The sequence below is a fragment of the Denticeps clupeoides genome, chromosome 20, assembly GCF_900700375.1.
Source record: "Denticeps clupeoides chromosome 20, fDenClu1.1, whole genome shotgun sequence".
NCBI lineage: Eukaryota > Metazoa > Chordata > Actinopteri > Clupeiformes > Denticipitidae > Denticeps > Denticeps clupeoides.
In genome coordinates this window covers 3,048,918-3,067,269 of record NC_041726.1, presented here as the reverse complement: position 1 = coordinate 3,067,269, position 18,352 = coordinate 3,048,918, and the positions used below count along the sequence as shown (strand labels likewise).

The following is an 18,352-nucleotide window of genomic DNA, read 5'->3' as shown; positions in this document are numbered from 1 at the left end:
TTAATGTGAGGCTTTCACTATACCACCGTTATCATAGCATTTGCAGGTGCACATTACTTTTTCACCCTCAACAGTCTAGAGTCTTAATAATATCGTTTTTTAATTTCCAGACAGCGGGGCCTGTTATCACCAAGTGTTTCCAAAGGAGTGAATTAATGAACCACTTATGAATCATGAGCCCTTTTTTAACATCACATGCAAGCTGACATTAGCCTCGGTCCCTTTTCAGGTGTGTCTATGTAAAATGGACACGCAAAAAAAAGCTTAATCTTCCATGTATTTTTAACAGTCTCACTCTCAATCCACATGCAATTGGATCCACCTTAGCTTATGAAATATTCATGCTTACCTATACACAAATAGACAATATACTATCCAAAATACTATCCAGTTTGGGTGTATATTAAAATAGTATACATAAAATATCATCTTGCTTTTCATTGATGCCTTAAAGGTTTCTGTCAACCACTGTCCTGAAGACCTACATGTCCAGGAAGGGCATGTCCAATTTTTACCAGAATGTATTGCACAGAACTGTTCTATGGCATTTATCAGACACCCTATTCCAGAGTGACTTAGAATCAGCAGTTACAGGCACACCCTTGTCAGGGTTAAGTGTCTTACTCAGGGACACAACGGCACTAAGTGGGGTTTGAACCTGGGACTTTGGTCTTTGGGTTCATAGGTGAGTGTGTTCCCCTATGTTCCCCTACAACCACCCAAAGTACCAAACTGATCCTCCAATCTTGGCAGAGCGGACCTCCTGCAACCTGAACAGAGGTCATGGAATATGTCTGCATTTGAAATTATGCAATTTAAAAAGCTTGAGAGTCTCCTTTAGCAAAGTGAGCAAATATATTAGGGCATGAATGTGAATTTTTCATAAACAATCAAGAAGAATCACTGCATGAGATTTGTTTTATATACACATTTTGAATTATGCCATATGAATGCTTTGTAAAGCTATGGAATAATCGAAGGCCTGTGTGGCAGAGAGACATGATACTCACAGATGCACATGGGGACATTCGCAGACCACTGGTTGTTGTCCTGGCACGTTATCATCTTCTCTCCAATCAGTTCGAAGCCAAACTGACACTCGAAGCGAAGAACGTCCCCATTGGAAAAGCCATCTCCTTCCCGGATTCCGTACAAAGGGGTTCCTGGATCTCCACAGCTCTCTTTGTCGATTTCTGAATACACACAAAGAATATTCCACAGCATGTCAAAGCGGCGAATATTTTACACATTAAAAAATAATACATTACAACTATTACTACACTACAAGCCAGATATCAAATATCAAGTTTTATATAGACCTTTTCACAAACATTTATTTTTGATGTGGAGTAAATGGTATATAAATGACGTCACGTCAAAGCCCTTAAACCCCCCCCAAGTGACGAATTTTGCCGAGAAGGTTAAGTGAAGGCATCACGAAGTCACACGTTCCGACAAGTGCAGTCGAGCTGGAGGCAGTGGGTCTGTTCCTGCACAAGGACTAGAGCACAGAGCCAGAAGGACACCGCGCCCCACATAAGCACCCGTGGGTCGAGCTGCCTACATAACACTATGGATTAGCATGAGTGGAGAGCAGAAGGGTCTGGCCGTGAAGGCGAAAAAGGCTGTAATACATCTTCCCCGACACCGGGGCGGCGGCTCGGAGTTGAACTGTGAACCCAGGCGGGCTCTGGCTACGCTGCATGGACACAGGGAGGGCAGGGAAAGAAAAGCAGCAGTAAATTATTTTCGCGGCATAATCGATGTGGGGGCGCGTGTGCATGGGGTTTCACCACAGGTGCAATGGGTGCAATTTTTTTTGCAAACGTGTGATATATTGCATTAATTTACTCCATGACACACCCTTTATGAGTTCCACAATGCCACCCTTTGCCGCCAGATCCACCGGGGAGGGTCTCGGATGGGCTAGATGATATTTACTGCAGTGTTTTACGACATCAGGGACAAGAAAATGCGAAGGAAGCGGCTGGCATCAGAATAATCTCCAACAACAGAGGTTTAAAAATTGTACAGTCAGGCTCCCCCCAGTGGGATCTGCCAATCTGCACATTCCGGCATCCTTAAAATGGTTCAGTTGCTGTTCAGGTTTAAAACTGTTTAAATCCCCCTAGGTTACAAGTCTACAAATATAAACTGGACCTTGACGTTTTGCTATTCATCATGTGATTCTGGAAAAAAAAAAAAAAATAATAATAACACTGATATCTGATTAGACATATGGTGGTGAATCCCAGCATAAGATAAATGTGGAATAAAGCTCCCCCAGAGGAAAAAAAACATATTATAACAAAAATTGTAGAGCCATAAAGGGTAAATTATACATTTCGTCCAGTTTCTGACAAAAACTAAAAAACACATTATGATCCTGGGTTAGTAAATGTAACTGACAGATTATGAGTTTTGAAATCAACAGAACAGAATCAAGAGTTACTGCATTAGTTAACACAAATTCTTTATTAATTCAAAAAGCCAATAATTATTCGTTATTCATACAATACTTTCTGAAAAAGACAATTTTCTTCATTTTTCGAGATGCATTTGTACTTGTACATATATATCCCTTGACCGTAGAGGGTCAAAAAACAGTGACCTACATGTGATCTAAACATGCTCCATTCATGCCTAAAGAACATAAATAAATTTTATGACCTACATACCCAGAGACCACATGTAGTACGGTCAGTGGTATACACCCTTATAAACATTAAATCTGCCAGGAGCATCCGATTCTCAGAGGAGAATGGATGGCTGCCCTGGATGCATCTATTTTTAGTGGGTAGGGAATAAAATGAAATGGCAAAGCCTTTAATCATTTTGAGTTTTCACTAAAAGGGAAATAAGTTTAGCTTTAGTGACTATTGCCCACATGTGAGCAGATTTGGTTCACTCTGTTTGCAGCAATTTGCTCTTGAGACACAACGGAAAATTAGCAGGTAAAGAACTCTTAAAGAGCCACGTGCCAGATGAGCAAAGATGAAACAAACTTAAAAAAAAAATAATTTAAATATCTGAGAGTGAGAGAAATGAGTTCAGTGAGTCTTGGTGCTGATCGTGGCAGTGCCACCCACTGCTTGGCATCAACTCTTTCCTTTACAAAGCTATAGAAATAGGCATATTTTATTAAAAGTAAAAAAGTAATAGTAATATTCAACACAAGAGAGTCCTCCTCTGCATAGCCCGATGCTTGCCGGACATAATTCGACATGTCGTAGTGTTTTTTTCTTTTTTCTGGAGGCTTCCTGACCAAGTCTCTACTCACTTCAGAATTACTGTCTTGGGCTGACCATCATGAGGGATGAAAGAAAGAGGGAAAAAAAAGAGCGAGAAGCAATGACCTTCAGCTAGAATTGTCAAATAAAATCCAACATTATGTCACGCTGATGTAAAAGTCAGACTCTCGTGTAAAAACCTGACAGCTGATAAATTGGCAGAACTGGAAGGACAAAAGGAAGCAAAGAAGTGGACTGGTGGTGTTGGGGCAACATGGAAACAGAAGTTCCAGGCAATTTGGTCTAAATAAATTACAATAATAGCAAGGGTGGTAGTAGCCTAGCGGGTAACACACTCGCCTTTGAACCAGAAGACCCAGGTTCAAACCCCACTTACAACCATCGTGTCCCTGAGCAAGACACTTAACCCTGAGTGTGTCCAGGGGAGGACTGTCCCTGTAACTACTGATTGTAAGTCGCTCTAGATAAGGTAAATGCTGTAAATGTGAAGGTCCTCAAGATAATTATGATGCCGGCGATCTATGTTCTATCTGTAAAGTGATGCCGCATGGAATATGACTTCTGCACATCTTCATTCTTTCGGAAGACCGACTGCTGTTATGCTGCGATTTTTCTTTTCAGACAGACCTGCTGTTTAGTCCCCTGTGTACATGACTCGCCTCCACCATGAGGCTCGGTAATATCATCTCTAGCCCGCGGCCATCCGACTGATTCATTTCTCAAGGATTCTTCAGCCACGCCGCCGAACGGAACTGGCTGCAGCCTGCTCGAGAGCTGAAACAGCCTATTAGACTGTTTATTAGGGTGTGTGCATGCGTGCGCATTGGGATGGAGCCTCCAGTGTGACTCCTCCGGACGGTGACCATGACCAGGTTCATTTAAAATTTCATATATGTAAGGTAATGCTTACACACACCATAAAAAAAAAAAAAATGTTGTCGTCAATAAGAACTAGTAAATAAGTATATAGGCAAAGAAAATAAATATATAAGTAAATAAAATTTAGTTTTTTATATTGATTTTCTGTAGATTCTACAAATGATTCGGTTAGCAGCACGGTTGACATTTGGCTGCGTTTTTTTTTATTCTCATTTTTGCCGAAGAAAACACAAACGCACCGTTCTCTTTTCCTTCACTGCTGTAAAAAAATGGACAATAATGTTCAGAGAATCTGCTCTACAGTAAGATCCCTTATACATATGTGCACATTAAACATTAAAAGCTTGCAGTGATAAAATGCTAAAGAAAAAAAAAACATATATAAAACATACAAGAGAACCCATTAGAGGCCGAAGTCAGTCTGACAAATAAGCTGACGCTAATGGGACAGAAAAATGCCAGAAAAGCATGAGCGTCCCAACTCCTCCGACGTACCCCATTAAACTCGAACTTCTATTCCCCAGTGGCACGAACAGTAAACAACGCAACCGATCACTGGGGAAAAGGGGAAAAGGAAATCCAAAAAAATTCACCAATACTGCGGCTGCTAGCAAACACCAAGTGTGTGTGTGTGTGTGTGTGTGTGTGTGTGTGTGTCTAAATGGGTTGTCAGCAAATACGCTGGCTGACGGAGCCCTGCTATTTTCTCCTTCCCAGAACCGGGCAAGACGTAAATGGATATTTAAGAAGCGAAGCCTCTCAAATGGCCAGTGATGAGGCTCTGGGAAAGTATTTACCGTTATAGATGTTAATGACCGGCGGGGAGAGGAGGAAGAAGAAGGACTGAGGACTGGATAAAAAAGCGGAACTAATTCGCGAAATGGAGCCATTTCGGCCGACCATCTCTCCCAGAGATATTATAGTAATCTGTTTTTTTGCACTTAAAGAGATTTTAATTTTTTTTTTCCCCCACCTAACTCGCCTCCCGTCGGCACGGCGCACCGTTCATCACTCAGACACTAATTTATTCCAAAACGCCGCGCGGGCAGAAGATAACCAGGCACGTGGCCGCTGTCGTAATTGTGGCCGGTGGCGTGGCGCACGGAAGGCCCCGACTCTGCATACTCACATTAGCCGCTGATGAACGTGGGCGCTGATTGGTCCTGTCACGGCATCACAGGTCAGCGCGTGTGACACCGCCGGCGTCGCTCGGGCCGGGTCGCTTTTTCTTTGTTTATTTATTTCTTTTCCGTTTGGCGCCCGCTCGTCACTCACTTTGACAGGAGGAAGGGACGAATCAGCCGCAGTGACACGAATTGGCTTCCGGTCCGACGCCCCGCCGATTTCCCCTGGCGCGGGCCGCGTTCCCTGCTCCATCAACGCTCGCATGCTAATCTTTCCGTTTCCAATACCGCAGTTAGCCATTTCATGCTAAGAAACCGCGGCAGACGTAGGCACTGGCTGAAGGAATTAAACGAAATCATCTACCGTTATGCCTCTAATTAGTCTTTGATCTGAGGCGCTTCATCATTCTCCCGACCCCCCTGGAGCAACTCAGGGTCTAGTGGTGTTTGAGCACGTGGGCTTTTTTCTCAGGCCCTCCAGACAGAAAAGGACGTGGACCACCATCCACCTGCGAGCCGCTCGAGGACCTCACCTTTGTAGTTGATCTTGAAGCCGATGGAGCCGACGCTCTCGTCCGACTGGAGGTGCAGCCACATCTGGTGGGTCATGCTGACGATGAGGTCGGGGACGAAGCTGCCCGTCAGACTGTGGGGAGAGTCAGGCAGGAGGATTAGACACTTCCGCTTATGTATCAACACACTTTCGTCACACTTGGAGACGTGAGATGCAGTAGGTGCGGAAGTCATTTCTGCCAATGTGTGAATTCACAATCCATCTTACTTTCAGCTGCTTTATGTTTTTACAACCAAAGTATATTTTGATATGCAAGTCCTACAAATCCTATCCAAGGGGTCATATGGTCACCATACACAGTCGAGAACGTGTGAATTCAGGAGGACATGTCAAGGTACTCACACTTGCAGTATTGTTGTGGGGTCCCCGACCTCCCCTCCATCACCAATGGTTAGTGTGTCATAAGCGATCTCCAGGTCAAACTCCTCAAAGTTAATCTGAATCACCTATCGCAAGAAATTGGGAGAAATACGTCACACAAACCGAGTGCAGCATCTTTGCACCAAATTTACCTCAAACATTGAGTACGTTCTCCCGTTCTAGCGGACAAGGCCTATTTGATGGTTACAATTGGAGAGCGACATTTTACAAAATGGCAAATGAAAAGACATCTTCTGAAGACGTTGCTGTGAGCCCTCTGTACTTAAATATGGATTGTCCCAAAACATAATCTAAATTCTGTAATGAAAGTCTGCCGATCCCCAATGTGCTTTCACTCTTGTATTGTAGTCCTGAGGGCTAATCGCTCCATATGGCAAAACAAGGGGGAAACATACCTTTCATCTGCTTAATTACCCTAATTACATACTGCACAATCAATATGTTCCTACAAATCTAGTTAGTCCAAGACCAGAACAAGAAGAAAACAAAGCACAGAGAAAAACAAGGCTTGTGCTCCAGCTCTACTATAGTCAAAGAGCTCTTTGTGATTTGACTTCCTGTCCCTATTAACCCATTCGGAAGCTCAGGCAGAACTTGGTTGCCATGGAGATGAGCTCAGCTGTGGTGCCGGTGTTGCTGGTTTGGCTTTTGTGGTGTGAACTGCATCAAATCTATCTATCTATCTATCTATCTATCTATCTATCTATCTATCTATCTATCTATCTATCTATCTATCTATCTATCTATCTATCTATCTATCTATCTATCTATCTATCTATCTATTTTCTCTCTGCTTTTAACATGAATAAAAACATATAATTAATATATATGTGTGTGAGAGAGAGACCTCATGTGATAATCGTGATCAGGACTAAAGCGGTGAAAGTGATATTAGTAATTAATTTAACAGTTGTGAGGCACCCAATCCAAATCCAGTCCATTACGCATATAAACTGGCTTGACTTGACTCCCTAGTTGAGCAGTTCCAGGAATCTGCATTAGCTTCCAAACAATGCCCATGTTGGGCAGTGATTAAGGCGGAAGAGTGGGCTATTGGATGGCCAAGTAATGAGCCCGTGAGGCTCATTGGAAAAATGGTGATGAAAAACCTGGATGCACTTTTTAAACAGAAATTGGTTATTTGAATCCATTTGAATCTATGGGGCCATTTTTTGGGGTTTGGGTCACCGCCTAAGAAACGTTTTTTTATGTGGAGTGGAGTCCGCCGTGTTCATGACCTAACCTATAACGTAGCCTACGCGTTTGGGCAATGCGCACGTATGTCGCCTGGAATACCAAATGTGGTGGTTTTGACTCTGAAGTTGCTCGCACTGTGGCACCAAATGGCAGGAGTTCAGTTCAGAGTCTGTAGAATCCGTGCCAGGGTGCAATGACTTATGACAACACGGTGCAATATGTTTTGCTTTTTCCGTTCCTTTGTCTGTAAATGCGAATAACAAAAATGAGCAGCATGACTTAGTTAGAAAAAAAAGAAATAAAATGAAGTATTGCCACAAACTATATCCCCAGAAACAGCCTGCAGAACTGGCCTCTGTCAACAAAACCTGGCTGATGCAACGGTGGCACAACTGCTGAGAGGTGAGACGAAAATAGGGGAAAAAGGTAACGTCAAGACCGATCCTCCGGCTGTCTGTCTGCCTGAGCGTGTCTGAGAGGTGGAACAGGTGGCCTGCCAGTTTAAATGGAATGTCTCTTTCTTTCGCCAACACACACACACACACACACACACACACACACACACACACACCATTATCTTGCTGATGATAAACACTTGCTGCCCTGCCTGCCTGAGCTGGGGCGGAGTGTGTACGAGGGGAAGGCACCAGCCCTCAGTCACGACTCTGGCGCTACAGTAAAAGTGACCCCAGAGGCGCGTAACGTCCCTCCGGGGGTGCAGTACGTCTGCGGTTGCCTGGGAGACGCGGGCTGTAGGGAGGTGCTGGTCCCCCCCTTCCTCTGGCCAGTCATTCTCACCGCCCATTTCCCCACGAGATCAGATTTGTGGGCGCCCGACCCTCTCATTTTCACCGTCAGGTCCAATATACCAACACCATATTGAGGTTTCTTGTTCCGTTATCATCCCGCCATATCAAAGGCTCATTCACTGGCCAAACAAGGGCCAGGAGAAGGTCCTCATATTATCCGTTCCAACAAGACTGATATGATCAGGTCCGGAATAGAGTCTCAAGCCTCACAATAAAACCGGATAATATAAAATGTCTTTATGAAACAATTCATGGAATCAGGGAGAATAATACATGGGAATGGCATTTACAGCATGATGTGCATATATCTAGGCCTTTTTCTTAATGTAACACTCGCTGATTATGAGCATTATGATGCCAGACTGACATGGCATGTTTTTTATAATAATGTGAAATGTGTCCTGAGGATTTTAAATAAAGAGCTTATCACCGGTTTAAAAACAGTCCACACAGCTCTGTTATCCTGCCGTTCTCTGAGCTTTTATTTATCTCGTACACACGTATGATATGCAGTGAAATGCTTTTGCGACTGCTATTGGCCTCAATATTGCAAATATTCAAGTATTACAAGTATGCAAATATTGCAAATGTAAACAAATGAACAAATAGAATAGATTTATCATAGAGTACTTCTACTAAATGCATTTTTGGAGGCAATATTCAGTGGTAGTGGCCTAGTGGGTAACACACTTATTACCATTGTGTCCCTGAGCAAGACACTTAACACTAAGTGACTCCGGGGGGGGGGACTGTCCCTGTAACTACTGATTGTAAATCGCTCTGGATAAGGGCGTCTGGTAAATGCTGTAAATGTAAATGCAATATTAAGGTCGTTTTGTTAATTACATTTCTCACTATGTAGTACCTATTTGATGCAATGACCACACCCTCATGTGTCAAAAATACTCGGAACGACTGGCTTTAATTCTCCTCATTCGCTTCAGCATGAGCGCGCCAATGTCATTACTATGGCAACCCTTGTAGATACTGCCCGAAAATGAACACAAGGCACGAGCACAGATCCAATCAGATCTCTTGCAAATAAAATTGGGGACAGTCAGTCCTGAAGATCAGATCTGAGGAGCGGATTGAAAATTGAATTGTGTGCTGAGCGCATGCCGTATTAGAGGCACCGTACCTTCCTTGAGCAGTCAGCACTGGTAAATTGAAGTGGCCGAGGCGGCAAATGCAAAAATAACAAACCAACCGACCCCAAAAATTTAATAAATAAATAAAAAAATGTGGAAAAAATAAACGCTTGTCTATTCACTCACCGAATCGCTGATTGGTTTTAATCAGCTCTTGACCAGAAACCAGAGCATTGTGGGTAATAAAAAAGTGGTCTATCGTTATCTATCCAATAGACCATCGCACTCCATGCTTACAGGGGCGCTCTTCAAACACCACCATTTACATTTACAGCATTTATCAGACGCCCTTATCCAGAGCGACTTACAATCAGTAGTTACAGGGACAGTCTCCCTGGAGCAACTTAGGGTCAAGTGTCTTTCTCAGGGACACAATGGTAGTGAGTGGGATTTGAACCTGGGTCTTCTGGTTCACAGGCGAGTGTGTTACCCACTAGGCTACTACCACCCACAACTCGGGAAAAAAACGTGATCACATGGTTTTGATCATTGACATACATATACACACACACACACACACACACACACACACACACATATATATATATATATGATGCGGAAAAGCTGCTAGGAGGTGCACTGCCGACTCCCACACTGCATCAAAGGAATAAATAATAGAATGAGTTTGGGAGGGCTGAGAGTATAAAAAAAATAAATAAAAATCAAGCGGGGGACACCGAAGTGACGCCGGTGAAGTGATTTCTGGGGACATAATGTGCCATGTTTCATTTACGCACCAGCAGTTCCCAGAAAAGATCGGATTGTACTTTGCGGTGTAACAAAAACACGTTTCATTCGTGTGCCATAGCACGAGAGGCTTTTGTCACAGGGCAAAGTTTTATAAAGCATTTATAAAGTATGTTTGATGAGCAGCACTTGACTCCGAGGACAGAAAGACACGGTGCAATTGTAAATGTTTGACAAGACTCTACGGTGACAGAGAAATGGATAGAAGTCCCATCAGCGCTGCTGTGCCTGATGCACCAACGTCACGCCTAAATCATATATGATCCATGATCGGCGGGGTGAGATCGGGCCTGGCGAACTCTTCCACTGTGTAAGCGGGCTAGTAAATTCAGAGCCACTTTTTACCGCCGCGGCGCAGCATTTCACAGGAGTCGAAACTGCGTCTTATTCAGTGACATATTCTGGATTTTAAAGTAAGCCGATTAGAAATACAGTCGGTACAATGACAAGGAACATCCAGCTCTTCACAAAAGTGAAGGAACTTTTTAAAACTTTAGGAGACACTGAGGACACTGCTTTCAAACTGCCACTAAATGGCTCTTTTCACCAGCGTAAGCCGTCCTAAAGGTTGACATAAATGAACACATACAAGAACGAACCGCTTGGTACCATCTGGATCTGGAAGAAGAGAAGCCCAAAATACCCCTTTTGCTGGTGTGCAGAACCGGATCTACATTTACCTTTTCAATGGGAGGAGGATGATGATTGACAGCTCACACACGCTACTTCCATCAGCAGGTAGTGTTCCTTTCTTTTGAAAGTAGTGCCCTAATTCATTACTAACCGGACTTACAGATCATAACTTCTTCTGGTTCTGGTTTCATATACAGTACAGGCCAAAAGTTTGGACACATCTTCTCATTAAATGTGTTTTCTTTATCTTCATGACCATTTACGTTGGTAGATTCTCACTGAAGGCACCAAAACTATGAATGAACACATGTGGAGTTCTGAACTTAACAAAAAAAGGTGAAATAAGTGAAAACATGTTTTATATTCTAGTTTCTTTGCTCTGGTTACTGCTTTGCACACTCTTGGCATTCTCTCGATGAGCTTCAAGAGGTCATCACCTGAAATGCTTCTCCAACAGTCTTGAAGGAGTTCCCAGAGGTGTTTAGCACTTGTTGGCCTCATCCCGTATGTTACTTTTGTGGGTTTTTTCGCATTCAACTTATCCTGAAGTTCCACACTTCTTTCCGGTGGCATCACATATAACTATGACCTTAGCCATTATACCGGAGGTTAACAATCCTAGAAAGGCATCCGTCTCTCGCATGAAGCCAATGAGCCACGGGCTTGGCAGTTTCTGCCTGATTCCCTTTGCCGTGCAGGCCTAATTGCACAGCTCCAGTAAACATCTGCATATGAACTCGCGAGGAGGCAGAGTAATGCCTGGTAATTAAAGCTGCGCATATCTTAAAGCTTGTCCTTCATGGCGGCGAGGGCTGGGAAGAGCGCAGAAGAAACGGAAATGTTGTGCATGGAATAAATGTAGCCGAGCTGTAAATATCATTTTTTTCCCCATTAATCCACTGGGTATGTTTGTTTGTTCCCGCCAGTTTTGGGAATTGACATGTTCTGAATTTACCTTCGCATTTAAGGTGCTCCGTGTGACACCGATGCCACCCTGTCCCTCCGTGTGGGGCGAGAAACGTGGCAGAAGGAGGGGGTTGTGGACCAGCATCTCATAAATTGAACTAAACCCTAACATCTAGCCAGTCCGCTTTCACTCACGCTTATTCATTTTCTTTTTTATTATTATTTTTTTTTTTTTTTAAACGGGGGATGGGTTGCAATAGAAATAAATTGGCTGCCAAAAATAAATGAAGCAATAATGCTGTGCGCTGTAAGCAGCCATTAGCCATTTCTCACTTCAAGGAGGGCGCAGTGATCAAGTCAACGGAGGTTTTTTTTCATTCTTACAAAATCAAGTCAGCGCCCCTCAAGTGTGGTGAGAGATTAAACTCTTTGGATATGTCGCAGCACCTCCTTACCCCGACCCTGCCTTCACCACTACGCGAAATTGAGGGTTTTCTGAGAAGTTGCTTTTTAACACCGAACCAGAAATGGCACAGTAATTACGAGGTGATTAAAGTGCATTTATTTTGAATTGAAAAAAAAAAAAAAGGTTTGCAAATCGCTGTGCATTAGAGAACGGGTCCAGAATGCAGCTTTGAATGGAAAAAGATGAACGTCAGGCTCACTTCCTTCACTCAGTTCAAAAAGACTCTCTTGCCGCTATGCAGCTATTTGTCTTCCTTGAACAGATAGAACGAAGAAAAGGTTACATATTCTTTTCCGAAACAGTAGGCTGCAAAAAATATATATGTTGCCATTTTATATGTTGCCATGTGTTTGAGTTGTCAAAAGTTTTTGTCTGAAGACTGAGATTTTATTTATCGTAATTTCCTACTTTAGTTTCTCTTTATTCTAATCAACATCAGTTGATTACATGTTAATTTCCTTTTTTATTGTCCAATGAAACAGTGTAACGAAGCTACACTTGCCTTAAAACTGAGATTTTATTCATTGTTATAATTTCAACTTTAGTTTCTCTTTATTCTAATTAACATCAGTTGGTTACATGCTAACTTTCTTTTTTATTGTGCAATGAAACAGTGTAATGGAAGCTACACTTGCCTTAAAACTGAGATTTTATTTATCGTTATATTTTCAACTTTAGTTTCTCTTTATTCTAATTAACATCAGTTGATTACATGTTAATTTCCTTTTTTATTGTTCAATGAAACAGTGTAACGAAGCTACACTTGCCTTAAAACTGAGATTTTATTCATTGTTATATTTTCAACTTTAGTTTCTCTTTATTCTAATTAACATTAGTTGGTTACATGCTAACTTTCTTTTTTATTGTGCAATAAAACAGTGTAATGGAAGCTACACTTGCTTTAAAATAAACTACAGTTCAAAGTTTGGGCACATTTAGAAATGTTAATGTTGCATAAATGCACAGAAGCCAGTTATTAGAGTTAAAACATGGAATACCGCTAATGTTCATTGATTGTTAGGACACCATTTTAATGATACAGCGGACAACAGCTGCAACGAAAAACAAATTGCTAATGGGTAGTTAGAGCCATTAATCATGCTATCCATTATCCACTGAAATAAAACAGTAACATAAAACATATTTACCAGAGTGTAAAAATTTTCTTGAATGTAATGTACTAAATATAAAAGGTAAAAAACATAAAAGCGTAGAGAAGTTCAAATGGAGGCTGTAAACAAAGTTTTTCCAATTGGCAAAGCTTCAGACCTTTCAAAATGGTCAAATGCCAACCCTATATCTAGCCTCATTTCAAACAGAAATACAAAAAAAAAAAATCCCTGTTACCCCACAAGGCATGCATCCGTCCATTACATCCATCACTGTCCGGGAAGATGTCCTCACAATCTCTTAACGGGCATCTGAACATTTGGATCTTGCTTTGAGAGCCTTGAAGTCCTCCTGCTGGCCCTGAGCTTCTTTCAGTTAACGCGCGCGTAAATGGAAAGCCGCGGGAGAAGATGAGAACTTTAATCATGGTTATGGCCCATATCGTGTCTACAGGGCCACGCCAGAGGACTGCAACCTGTTAGAGGTAGCGTTCAAAACTGCTGTCCGGCGGTATAAAAATTCTTTATGGACAGTGAGCGCAGACAGGTAGATTGAAGGTCGGTGGACGGCTTGGGGAAGAAATTGGTTTGTTGGGCTAATTTATTGCAGGGGGGGAGTGGATATTGTCACTCCAGAAAAGTCAAAAACCCCGAAGCTCTAAAACAAGGCCTTGGCAGGGACCGGGCGAGAGGAGAGGAGCTGACTTATTTTTCACCGCGTGCCGGGACTTCGGCCATTTTGGAGATGCATTGCAGTTTCACCGAGCAACGATCTACCCGAATCCATTATGAGCTCGATTGTTTGGGGGACAGAGATGGCTGGGCTGCTGTCGCGAGCTCGATTTTGGGATGTCAGATGTGAACAGGCGTCTTGTTGTATGTTCATCAGTCTAAGAAGCCTTGCAGAAGATCTGCGGCATCGAAGACTCGTCTCCCTGTTTTCCCCCGATAACACTCCCCCCTCGACCCCTCAGTTTATCACACCACACAGTTTTATACAGTTTTGCACAGAGCGGTAAAAAAACAAGTGTGTCATCTCTGTGGATAAGTGGGTAAGACACTCGCCTATGAACCAGAAGACCCAGGTTCGAATCCCACTTACTTACTTACAGCAAACGCACCCCCCCGCCGGGCCAGCGGGACCGCGAACAGAGGCTGAAACGGCCTCGAGGTCTGCACCGGCATGGGAACGGGACAAAAGGAGAGGAGGAACCGACGATGAGGAGGAGGCCAAGTCTGACGGAACGGAGGGCCAGGAGGCTGGGGCCAGCCAAAGAGCTGACACGCGCTCTCTGTGCCGCGATGATGCCACTGACCCTGGGAAGGAAGCACGGTGGAGTGCGGCCAGAATACAGATCAGAGCTTCTTATGGATGAGCTGCCCTCCTCCGCCCTCGCGCCCCTCACTCACGGCTGCCGAAGGAGGTTTCACTCCATACTGATAAAACATGGATGCCAGACTTGAATTCCAAAGCATTTCCAAAATATTTCAGAAGTTGGTATTTGTGCATCCATATTTCATGCACGGCCTACAGAAGTATTATAATGTCTTAATGATGGTTGTCAATCATTTGGACTCCTCCCATTTTAACATCATTAGAAATTGTGTGCTGGGTGACAAAAATAATTGCACACCAACAAACAAGGTAGTTGGATTCTCTTCTTCATGATACAGATAATCACCACAGGGATCTTTCTTCTTTTGTAATAATAATTCCTTTAGACATTAAGATGATTAACATGAGCAGGCATTGCATGTTAAATAACATTTTGGGGGTTCATACCTTATTTGGGTTGCTAGCAGTGACGATCCAAACACACTGGGAGTTGCTCTCATATTGTATGGGGAAATTAGGGGACGTGAACGTTCCCGAGGGACCCTGGAGATTGGAGCCACATGTCTTCTCTGTGAGAGAAGAAGAGAGAAGAGAGAGTTAGAACAGACTCATATTTCTCAGAGCACAAACAGGCGCGGCCCGGCATTCCGATTGGCTGAGAGCACCCCTGGGGCTGATGATATGTCACAATAATGTCATGTCTTGAAACGTTATCCCACATCATTACATGGCTTATTGTCACGCGACCTGCTTCTTAGGAACAGCTTTATGTATTTTTGGTTATCTTTTCCACAATGTAAAAAAATATTACAGCAAACGACTATTGAAAATTCCTCATGCAGCCCGACCCTGAATGTGTTGTGGCTTAAATAATTCTGGTTGTGTTTGTCTAATACTCGCCGACACGGGTGACTCAAATAACTTTTTATAACACCATGATTGCAGCACTGTCGGCCATGACCGACTCTCATTTGTCAACCATTAGCCGTCCAATCAGGGGCCTCAGACGGCTAACTTGGTGGCAGCTGAACAAGTTAATTTCAAGCTAGGCTTAACCAAACACACCCGGGCCTGATTTATCAAGTTAATAGAGGAATGCCAGTTATAATTTGCTAAATGGACCCGCTTGGCTGCCTTTTCCCAAAAGCTCCTGACAGTGATATCAAAAAAAAAAAAAAACTATTACCCGCCATAAAAAAAAAAAAAAGAAGAAGAAAGACAGGAAGAACAATGAGGGCGGAGGGGGATATCGTTTATGTATCCTGGAATGGCGCCTTTCTTATTTTGTGCATTCATCACCGCCGGTGCCAAAGTGACAGTGTTTTGATGAAAGACAAGGAGGCATTATCTCCAATGGCAGGAGGCTTTATCTGCCGCTGACATCTTGATTGCTTTTGTAAAATAAATCACTCATTATCTCTGAGCGGAGCAAGGGACTACATGGCCCCGCAGGCCCGAGATCCGCGGGATGAACCGGCAGATGCCGACGCACTCTGCACCCCGGCGTACCCGCCCAAAGCCCGTCACGAGGAGAGCCGGGCCGAGGACACTTCTAATGTCCCGGCGTGCCAGAAAATAATATAATATAATAATAATACAATAATGTCAAGTGTTTGTGTCTGCAGACCCCCCCCCCACCCACCCACCCACCCCACCCTTAATGAAATACTGCGATAAGTGTCATGCAATAATGAGAATTAATTACGATCCTGTTGCTAGGAACAATATTACAAGACGTGCGTTGATTAACTGAGCTGTTCATCACTTCATCTGATGCCAACGCTTAAAAGGTTGTTTCAGCGAGATGCCGCGGACAAAACGAATAAAGTCTCAGTGCTTGTTGCTCTTATTCGCAACTGAGGCATCGTGACGGCACCAGGGGCATAACGGCCGATTGCTGTTTAAGACAACGTTTTATTGGATTGGTACGGGCGTGTCATGTTAAGCCGGTTCACCAATCAGAAATCTTTAATAAATCGGCTTGGTTAGCATGTTATAAAAGAAAAAAGAATTGCTTGGTCGTGTCATATCAGATTTTTTTTTTCGTGGTAATCCGAGATTTTGAATAGCCTTCATAATACAACAATATCAAGTACATTCAAAACGTTTGATTTTTTTTGTACCAATATTTGTACCAATACTTATACCGATATTTGCATGTATAGTCAACAACCAACAGATGAACTCTGGATCTAAGCAAATCGTGGAATCCTAGACACAGGATTAACTTTGCGCCGATGCGAGGTCCACAGTCATTGTTTCAAACTTTTGATTTGGGTATAAAGGTATGTAAGTAAATTTAGGTTAATTTAGTACAAATGTTCTTTGGTGCCAAACCAAAACCAAACCAAAAAAAATAAAATAAAATAACCACACCCCTCTTTGAAGGTTGCCGGTTCGAATACCGATCCGCCAAGGTACCACTGATGTGCCACTGAGCAAAGCACCGTCCCCACACACTGCTCCCCGGGCGCCTGTCATGGCTGCCCACTGCTCACCAAGGGTGATGGTTAAATACAGAGGACACATTTCACTGTGTGCACCGTGTGCTGTGCTGCCGTGTATCACAACTGACAATCACTTCACTTTCACGTTCACGAGAACGCAAGCAGAATCACTGGAATTTATTATTAACTCTAGGCACCCGTGAGCTATCCTGGAAATATAGATCTAGGCAATTTTCTGCATGAGTTCGAGTGGCATCACACTTAATTAGTTTGCGCAGCCTGTAACCGCGGGAGCAGACAAGACACCCGGGTGACACGGAGGCCGCGACGTAGCGTGGAGCGAAAGGTCAGGGCGGCGACGACAGAAGGTGGCAGAAACGTTCACTCGTTTCCCCCACCGACCTCTCCGGGGCCGCTTGGGGCGCAGGCGAGGAGCGCCGTGGATGCGTGTTCGTTTCACGGGGACGGACTTGTGTGCTCTGTTTGCAGGAGAGCTGGGGGGGGTTTCCCGCCCGTGCTTGTCTCCCCAGCGGGACGCCTTGTTCTCCGGCGCTCAGAGGCACCCAGCGGAGAAGGCAGCTGGCCCAGGAGCCCGGCGGGGGCCCGGAGCTCACAAATCTGCCGCGAGGCCCCCGTCCTGCGGGGATGGCCGGCGAGCCAGATTACCCCCCGCCTCTCCTCCTCCTGTCCCGCCATTCTGCCGTCTTCTGGAGCGATTGGTTCGGTGGGGACACAAACCCATCAAAGCCCCAGACCCTAATCCACTCCCGAGCGTCATTCACAGCCGACTTTTTCCGGACCCAAAAAAATTCCGGGTCTCGCCGACTAACATCCACCAACCCGAGAACGCTGGCTTCCCCTGGCACGCTCCGCCTGACAGCTCAATTACTGACTGCTAAATGAACGGCCTTGGCCTTCGCGCCCGAGCCCGTGGCAAACGCGGCGCCGATAGAAATTATCTATAAAATTAAGAGACAAACAATTCATTACCCGCCCAACGACATCCTGTCAGTATGTATCCTATCTTCGCAAGTGAGGGAGAGGCAGATTTGTGTAGTGGCCGAGGCATTTATCCAAGCCGGCGAGTAAAGGGGAAACAGAGTTATCTTGACGTTTCCTGCATCTCGCCCGGCCTTGATGATGCACGAATGCACTTTTGTTCGTTTTTTTTTTTTGCCACCAGGCAGTAAACTTTATAGCACCTCACCAGATATGTAGCATGTCAGATACCCTGGTGGCACTTTGTAAGTGTCTTTGACCACGTTAGTGCAGAGTGATTGCCGGTCAATGATTGGTTTGTCTAAAAAACCTATCTTCAAGTCATCTTAAAGTCTGAACAAGGCTT

The 18,352-nt window shown here is 43.9% G+C and overlaps 1 pseudogene; it reads right to left on the bottom strand.

Annotated features, from left to right (window-relative positions):
* LOC114770598 (CUB and sushi domain-containing protein 3-like) overlaps window positions 1–18,352 on the bottom strand; it is a 272,842-nt pseudogene that overhangs the window by 78,307 nt on the left and 176,183 nt on the right.